This window comes from Saccostrea echinata, unplaced genomic scaffold (assembly GCF_033153115.1).
Source record: "Saccostrea echinata isolate AGI-Se365-2 ecotype Australia unplaced genomic scaffold, CSIRO_AGI_Sech_v1 ptg000025l, whole genome shotgun sequence".
Taxonomy (NCBI): Eukaryota; Metazoa; Mollusca; class Bivalvia; order Ostreida; family Ostreidae; genus Saccostrea; species Saccostrea echinata.
Genome location: NW_026889774.1, coordinates 13222721 through 13232318, shown reverse-complemented (window position 1 = coordinate 13232318; position 9598 = coordinate 13222721). Strand labels below are relative to the sequence as shown.

Sequence of the window (9598 nt, the reverse complement as noted above, 5' to 3'; positions counted from 1 at the left end):
AAATTTGCTACAAAGATGCCTGATGGCCTATTGAGTCCAGTGTTTTAAGAAATCTGAGATTAAGGGCAGTGTTTGGTATTCATAATGTTGTGAAAATCATATAATTCATTTATTAGAAACCATATCTTCTGACAGAACTCATATTGCTATGGGTTACATAAAGCATTACAAAAGAAGATTTTTAAAAATACGAGAATTATTGACTTTGACCTACTTTAAACCAAAAATGCTCTTCATGTTTTGTGCTAAAAAGACTGGAAATTTATACATTAGAAATTCCATATCTTGAACATTGATATCTCAAACACCATGAATATTGCAAAGTGAGTTTGAGGTCCCAACCACTTTTTGTTTAGGTATTTTAAGCTCAGTATATCAAACCTGCAGTCATCTCAAAGTATTTTCTCTGTCCCATGAAGTTTGACATGATGACGTGTGACTATATTATTTTGTAAAAACTTGAAATATTGGGGTTGTGTTTTAGATAGGATGTTTCTATGATTCATTGCATTGTAGGTAATTGTTTCTTCATATGATGAGCATAAGTGACTGGACCTCAGATTCTATCATACTGCTGTCAGTCTACATAGTATTGTCAGGATTCTGTTATACTGCTGTCAGTTGACATTTTCAGGATTCTGTTATACTGCTGTCAGTTCACATTTTCAGGATTCTGTTATACTGCTGTCAGTTCACATTGTCAGGATTCTGTTATACTGCTGTCAGTACACAAGGTCAGGATTCTGTTATACTGCTGTCAGTTCACATTTTCAGGATTCTGTTATACTGCCATCAGTTCACATAGGCAGGATTCAGTTATACTGCCGTCAGTTCACATAGTCAGGATTCAGTTATACTGCTGTCAGTTCATATGGTCAGGATTCTATTGTAATGCTGTCAGTTCACATTGTCAGGATTCCGTTGGTCTGCTGTCAGTTCACATGGTCAGGATTTTGTTGTACTGCTGTCAGTTCACATGGTCAGAATTCTGTTATACTGCTGCAAATTCACAAGGTAAAATTTTGTCAGGAGTTTGTACTGCTGTCAGTTTGCACAGTCAGTATTCTGATGTACTGCTATTAGTTCACATGATCAATTTTGTCAGGATTCTGTTGTACCAGAGATCGACATTAACGGTTGTCCGATTGCCCGGGACAAGTAAATTCTCAGTTCGGGCAAGTGAATCTTGCGACGTACTTGTCCGATCGGGCAAGTGATTTTTTTCCTCATAGAAATGTACATGTATATTTATTTAGTTTACATTAATTTATATAAAAAAAACAATAAATTGAAGACTTGATTTCCGCCAGGTACCTGACTGACATTGTTTTTGTATTCGGAATTCCTTTTCAGCATTTCTGGATTATACCTTTCATTTGAAAATCGGATTCGTTATTCCGTTCTTTTTCCCTGGTAAATATGCTGTTCGTCTAACATTTTTGTTAACTTCTTATTTGGAAATTAGATTATTTATTCACTTACAGAATATAAGTAAAGTGATCAAGGTAAAGATCGATGTGTGTTATGTAGCAACTATCTTCCTTCAGCGTTGTTTCACAGTTATCTCAGAAAATTACGATTCACAAAAGAATCCTACCGAAAATATCTTTTTAAAAATATGAATTTAAATAAACGGAGGGTTATTGCTTCATGGCAGTGTGTGTTAACAGGTTAAATTTACAGGGACAGTGGTATACATTTATGTACAAACGCAGCATCAAAATTTTTTCAGGTACCTCACCTTGCCAAATTGACGGTAGTGTATTTGGTCACATTTTTTCTTGTCATAATATTTACAGTAATAAAGAAAAATTTCTGAAGTTCTTTCCTTATTTTGGGCAACCAAGTTTTGTGTTCGGACAAGTCAAAGTTTGAGATCACTTGCCCGAAGGGCAAGTAAATCTGAAGGTTAATGTATATCCCTGTGTACTGCTGTCAGTTCACATGATCAGGATTCTGTTGCACTGCTGCCAGTTCACATGGTCAGGATTCTGTTGGTCTGCTATTAGTTCACATCAATTTTGTCAGGAATCTGTTGTATCTCTGTCAGTTTATACAGTATTGTCAGGATTCTGCTGTACTGTTAGTTCACACTGTCAATTTTGTCAGGATTCTGTTCAACTTCTGTCAGTTCACACAGTCAGTATTGTCTCTTCAGATTCTGACACTTATGAATTCTTGCCATTTCAGTACTGCTTGTTACCTCATCTGAGCAAAGGCTCATGTGAATTTTTCTGATCAAAATTTGTCCATTGTCTGTTGTCATCATAATTTTTTTTTTTTTACAATTTCATCTTCTTCTCAAGAACTGCTGAGCCAATTTCAACCAAACTTGCTACAAAGCATCCTTGGTTGAAGTTGATTCAAGTTTGTTCACTTGAAGGGACAGGCCCTCTTTAAGAGAGAGATAAGTAAGAAATAGTGAAAATTTAGTAGCATCTTGTAAAAATCTTCTTCTCAAGAACCTCTGAGCCAGAAAAGATGAAACTTAGTTGAAAGTTTTATTTCATAGTGTAGATTAAATTTTGTTCAAATCATGACCACCTGGGGGTAGGGTGGGGCTAAAATGGACAATCAAAGTTTTACATAAGGATATATAGGAAGAATCTTTAAAAATCTTCTTCTCAAGAACAACAAAGCCATGATTTGTCATATAAAAAATGGAAGCATCTTCAGGTAGTGTAGATTTAAGTTTGTTCAAATCATGCCCCCTCCCCTGCTCCTCCCCAAAAGGGGGGGGGCATAAATTTAAATTTTTCAACACTGAATTGATTTCTGCTTTTCTCAAGCCAAAGTGCTCAGGTGAGGAATGTCGCCAATGGGCCTCTTTAGTTGTAAAAAATTTCCAGTGTCAAATATTTTACAACTATGAAACAAGAATGTTGATGATGAATCCCTATAATTACCCTGCTCTTTAAGAAAATACCAGCTCAGTACTAGTGAATGCAGAATACAAATGTTGTATTGAAAGTATATAAACACACACTCACTGACCTGGGTTCAGGAGTACTACACAGTCTGTTTTGCTGATACAAGTGCTTTATTTTAATTCATCCTGAAACTGATAATCAGCAAAATAATAAAAAAGATGATTGAAACATGACTTATTTACAATAAAACTAGAGTAAACTTTTTCAGTTAATTACAAAATGCATTCAACCATAACAGATGTGTTCAGTAAAACATCTCCATTAAGTAATACAACTTCAAGCAAGATTAAAAATTCAGGTCATTGTTTGATTAACATCGCTGCATATCCATGTACAATCACTGTACTTGTGTTAAATAAAACACTTTCAAACAAAATAAAAAAAAAAGGAAAGAAACCCTTTCATGCATCATGATTTTTTGCATGTTTAGATGGGATGGCAGTGATTTAAGTTGATACCTGGCTTCAAGGCTGTGCCAACCTGTAAAAGATAAATCCTCAAAATAAATTCACAAATAAACTGTAGAAACTTTCAGCAAGATGAAAGAAATCCACCTTTTTGAAATATATCACTACATTTTTAAAAATTCAAATTTGAAATTTCGCGCCATGCGGATTGCGCCAAATAAATTTCCCCGTCTCAAACGGAACTCCTCAGCTTGAAGGTGTAGATTCCCTTAACATCTGTGACAGAGCACACTCTTTTAGGAAATGTACTTCCATCTGTGAATCTTCTAGTGATATTTTTTTTTATCACTGTTTGGGATATTAAATTTTTTCTCTTGCAAGGTAATCAGCTTTTTGTAGTTTGACATGACTCATCTCTTCAGTTTTCTAGACAGGTTTGCATGGTGTAATGGGGAAGTTCAGCCATATTGAATAAATTTGTATAAAACATACAGTGCAGACACATGTTATACCAGACTGGCAGTCTGACCTTGTTTAAACTACTGATATGGTGGGTGTGCTTTTAGCTATTACACGATAACCAATCAAATTCAGGGAAGTTTTAACAGCTTTGCAAAATATGCTCCCATGTTTAAAATATCTTGCTAAGCAAGAAATTTTATCTCTTCTAGACTTCAAGGTATTTAATGTTCTTTATTATAATGTATCAATTTATCTGAAGTGCATACAAAGTTTTCTTTTCCCCCTGTTTCTATGCAACACAAAAGAAAAAAGAATAAGTATGAACCTTTTTCATTTCTGGGGTATTTTTTTACACTGAATGATATTTGAATATTTAACAGTAGCTTGATTAGTGAATCAAGAAATGATTTTTTTGTAAAATCTTTGTTGGATCAAATACAGCCTAAGCCCCTCCTCCTATTTTGAATACATACCAGACAAGAGAATTAACAAACAACAGTGACATCAGTATTCATTGTGACCTGCTGTAGCATACACCAAGTGGCCCACTTGTTTTTAGACAGGCAGTTAATGTCTAGGACAGCATGAGTAATCTCCCTTTGGATACGCCATTAATCTGAAACACAAGACCGGTAGCATTAATTACTTGAAGGAATGGTAAATTTTCTGTTAGTGGTAAGGTTAGGTGGTAATATTTGATTCAGTCCAAAAAAGTGGTTAATGAGGAAGATTATTATTTGTGAGGAATTGTTAAATTCTTGGTTTGAAATGAGAAAAAGAGATCATATAATGACTAAAGGTGATTAAAACGTGCTTCTGCTTTTGCACTGTATGGCGTCTCCTACATTGATGTGTTTGCTGGTTCTTTTTGTATTTGTGTATAATCATAGTTTTTTTTTTTTTTTTTGCCAAGGTTTCTAGATTTAAAGGGTTTCATATTGATAAAATGGAACTTGTTTCAACTTTGAATAGGAAATTCTGGATACTACAGCATGGTAACATGTGCATCGCCCATTCCAATTTTCAAAATGGCGTGACTTCCAACTTGTGTGACAATTGCTATATTAAGATTTGAAATAGAAAAGACTTGAATTTCTGATTTTGAAAGTTTATCGAAAGCTGAAAAAGCTTTCATTAGACAATAAAAATTACAAATTTTGTGATAAAGAGATATTTTCTATGCAACGCATGCGCATAAAGAAGTCGAGGGAGATTTTGGTAAATTGTTTGCATGGCATCTATAAATGAAGACATCCGTTTCCGAAAAGCGCCATTTTTGTGAATCTGAGGTGGGGTTCTACCTTTGCTTTTCCAGCGCTTGTGTACTAGACTATTCACAGTGAGTTGTGATTGCAGGGCGTGACTTACTAGACCGCCATTTTTTGCCAATCTGTTTTTCAGTAGACCTTACATACTGGTGCTTATTATGTAGTCTTGTGAATGTGCAGTTTGTTTGAACCTAGAAGGATGTGAGGCATGGTGTGCACAGGCTTGCGTTGCATATCTGTTGTGTCTGGATGTGATATAACCACCTACTTACTTTGAATGGTCGGACATTTTCTTTTGAGACTCTCTTTTGTAGGTCAGACAAGAATTTGTCAGTTGTTGTAGTTCAAGGCTGATTATGACTGGCTCTAAATAGTCTGTCTGGTATGGACATTGCTGATTTTAGAAAAAAGAAAATTAAAAAAATTGATCTTCTCACACAGGTGATAGAATATGAACAATCACTTAAATACAAACAGGATCTTCATTTCTTGAAAGACAAATGGAATAGCATTGACTGACGAGTTTTAAAGATAAAAACTTAATTTCAACTCTTTTTCAATGTGACCCAGGAGGGGCGTCAGTGCATAAATTGTGCAAAAGGTGCACTTTAGAAATAAGTGGCACCTGGCTTCATTGTTATAAATTTAAAGTATCTGCAATAAAACACAAAAAGGTGATGTGTTTGGAGGGAATAAGGTCAGTTATGGTTTTCATAATTTTTGGCGCATATTTATTCTTCCCGCCTGAAGGTCTACCTTGTGTGTTGTATATGGGTCGCCATGTTGGATGCAGTGAGAGTCAGGCTTTGCTTGTGTTGTACTGTTGTCGTGCAGGATTTTACCGGCTGATTGATGATTGACAGGATTAAATAAACATTTATCTTCAAACAAGGTAACATTTTTAGCTGTCTTTCATTCGTATTCATTGTGATGAAAATTTAATCAGGTATTAGATTCAAAAATGAACAAGATGGCGGATGGCGTACCTCGTGTTCTTTTCTATTTCGTTCTTTATTTTAGTATGTATCACAATTTTTGGATATTCTCTTTTTCGAATTTTGAAGTATTAGGATGTATTAAAACTGTCCAAGATAGTCAATCGCCATACTTTAACATTTTATTTGGATAACCTCAAAGGTTATGCAGATATCTTTAAATACTTATTTTTCTAAGACCAGTATTGTGCATAACTTATGTCGACGTTGCACTGCGCATGCACTAAATAAGTCAAAACCATTTCAGACATTCAAAAAGAAATTAACATAGATGTAGAAGTAAAAGGTGCTTATATCCATCTAAAGGGTTTTTTTAAGCGGAATGTGACATAGAAATATGGAGCGGGCGCATGCGCCATAGGTGAAGCCATACAGTTCACATGTTAGGGTGCCTCATTTTTCTAAAATGGCATCATATTTAAAGTGTACAACATGGACAACATATTTCTTAACATTCAAGGTTAGTTTTTTGAAGAATTAAGATAATTTTATTCCCTTTTTTGTTTTTCTGTAAGAATATCTCTTTGGAAATATTTTAATCTCGACGCATCATGGTCAGACTGGGGCTACCAACTTCATGAACACGAACGTGGCGCGTGCGCACTACTTTCTCGCAAACTTTTTGTGTCTCAGCATTTTTTCCTCTAATGATTATCAATAATTATCAATTGGAATTAAATATACTTTTATTATATTTTCACTTTTAACAGCAGAATGAATTTCTTGTGTGTATTTATGTATAGGAATATTGTACCGTTATATGAGACATACTCAACAAAACAACAGATTCGAATATTTTGAATAATTTTTCTCGGTTTAAGATAATTTCTTTCAGTTTTATGTTTTCAACTTTCTTTCTGGTAATTTTGAAGTATTTTTCTTTTAATGTGTAGAAATGGAATGTGGGGACACCAAAAGAAATTCACGATGTCTGCGCTTGCGCACTGGCCGGCATTAGACCTCCATGATTTCTCAAGTCCATCTCTATCTCCGTGGATTATTTAATTTATCTTTTACTTTCATAATTTTTTATTCATAGTATTAATACATTGGTTTTTTTTTTTTATTTTTGCCACAAAACAAGATTCTGCTTTTTCAAATATTTTCCAAATTAGAAAATGTTAAACGTGTAGATGGAAGATCGATGGCCACATGGTTTAAGAATCTATTGATATTTTCCTTGTTTTCAATGGACAAATCTCACTTTCTTACAGTTGGTGAATTTTTTACAACGTAAAGTTTATGTCATTTGCTTCTTTGGGGTCTGCAAATTTTAGCAAGGGACAAGCGCATGCGCTGCTGATGGTTGGACTAGCATGGTTTTTCGTGGCGGTTGATATTGGAGTCTGTCCTTGTGGCATTTTTGTCTACATATTTAATATGTATAGTAGCATTTGAACGAAAGCGTAACAACTTTCTTACCAAATCTTCTGTTCCGAAAACCTCTTCAATTAATCAGTGGCCTGGAGGGTGCAGGATTTTTTTTGAATTTCTTTTCTTCATCTGGAAAATGAATTTCATGACCTTTCTGTGTCTTAAGAAAATTTACTTGAGGTGATGGAAAATTTGACATGGTCTTGAAATTTGAGGGGAAAGCACTGAAATATACAGAGAAGATACATAACTATTAGCGAATGATTCTGGAAACAAAAAATTAATTCTTTCTTGTATTTCTTGCAGAGTGATGTTCCAATTTTCTGCATTGGATACAGTAGAGACCTGGAATGTGTAAGTATTTTTCAGTTATGTAGAAAGGGGAGTAACTCTCAAATGAATTATTGCACTGGCTTCAGATTACCTGCTCTTTGACCGTCGTTGCATCTTGCTGATATGGCTTATCTGTAATTTCTGTACTTTTTACCTGTAATGATTAATGGTAAGTAATGATTGATAATTATTTAATTTTCTTTACATTTTAACTGTTGATGAACTTTCATTAGATTTGCAGTAAATTTACTGGAGGATTTTTTATATTTAATTCTGTGAATTTTCAATTACTTGTTGACATTCTACAGTTTTTCTTCTTAAAATATGAGAAATATTTGGAGGCACTTTCTATGTATGCATGCGGGCAGTAGAAAATTTGGGGACCACATTCACCCTTCTGTGGTTTCGCGATTGCGCAGAACCATTTGGTCAGAATGCGCCTGCGCAGAACATAGTGTTTGAAAATAAAGTTTGGTATATTTTAGTATTTGGAAATCATCTGTGGAGAAAGAAGCCTAGCAATCTAAATGCTGTCTGTTTCACTGAAAAAAGAAAATAAATGAAGAATACCTTGTTTGACTATAAATCGGTGTAGTTTTCCCTCTGCGTTTTTGACAATTTTCATACTCATGAAGATGCTGATTATAACGGTTCCGTGTCAAACAATATTGTGATTCTCCTTGTTATTTTCTCTATCGTGTGGTAATAAATGCTCCTCTGAGTTTTCTGTCTTAATGACTGACCACCACTATTGCTAAAGTCCGAAGTGCTGAAATATAAGCTTTCTTCATTTGTGTGTATAATTAAGCTGTTAAGAGAGTATAGATATTAAATACCAAATATATTTGTAATTCAAAGGAAATGGGACAAAAAAGAAAAAAAGTAGTTGTAACATCATATACCTTTAACAAGGGAAGTAACTATAACAATTTGAATCTCAGTACTTTTTTCCCTGGAATAATGTTTTTAATTTTTGCCAAGATAGAGAGATGCACCTTTTGCTTAATTGACACCCCTAATAAATGCCTATGTTTTAAAATATCATTTAATAAAGTGATAAAAATGTATTATTGAAATCTTAGCCTTAGGGCTAGACTTACCATCGGCAGGCTTGACTAGACTGAAAATGAATGCTTAATCCTGATATGCAGATGCATGCACTATTGATAACTTTTAATGGCTTTACAAGCCTTACCTGCAGGCAGTGTATTGATGATGACTCCTTTCATTTCTTCTGTTTATGTTTGTATCTATAAAACACTGATGATTCATCTATGCTAGTGGACAGTGTCCACAATGGCTGCCATTTTCTTTGTTTGGCTGGAGGAGTCAAACAACAAAGGGCAGTAACTCTTACAGGGTTGTCTTACATTTGCAATAAAAATCTGCTTGGAAAAGTGGGGGGGGGGGGGGGATTTCTACTGTTTATATGTTTAAATATTTAATAAATATTAAAAAAAAATTATGATTCTGAAACCTTGCTTCTAAAAAATTCAAAGAATGTATTTAAAAAATATATATATATTTGATAGGTATAATTCTCAAGTTTTAATTGTGATGCAATTATTCTATAGAAGAAGGTTACTAAGGTTTTAATGATGAAACAGTAATATTTGTAATTAATTACAAACCTCACATTTTAACCTCCATATCATATTTTAAATAATACTTGATTTTTGCCTTTTCAATGGACTAATGTTTTTATTGCATTAAAGAAGTGCATGTCTACAGTATATTAGTTTTAAGTAGTGCTTTTCCCTTACATTTCTTACACAGGGAATAAACTTCATTGTGGCATACTGAAAACTTTGCTACTATTGCGCTTGAAC

The 9598-nt window shown here is 34.1% G+C and overlaps 2 long non-coding RNA genes across 2 annotated transcripts; both read right to left on the bottom strand.

The window, feature by feature from the left end:
• Positions 1–3033: 3033 nt before the first annotated feature.
• LOC133192048 (uncharacterized) lies at positions 3034–7604 on the bottom strand. Its single transcript, XR_009721773.1, has 4 exons — positions 7485–7604; positions 5340–5461; positions 4273–4415; positions 3034–3410 (listed from the first exon to the last, which is right to left on the bottom strand). It is a non-coding gene; the product is annotated as an uncharacterized LOC133192048 (long non-coding RNA).
• Positions 7605–7860: 256 nt separating this feature from the next.
• LOC133192050 (uncharacterized) lies at positions 7861–9170 on the bottom strand. The gene is made up of 3 exons (XR_009721776.1): positions 8965–9170; positions 8340–8538; positions 7861–7923 (listed from the first exon to the last, which is right to left on the bottom strand). It is a non-coding gene; the product is annotated as an uncharacterized LOC133192050 (long non-coding RNA).
• Between the last annotated feature and the right edge of the window lie 428 nt (positions 9171–9598).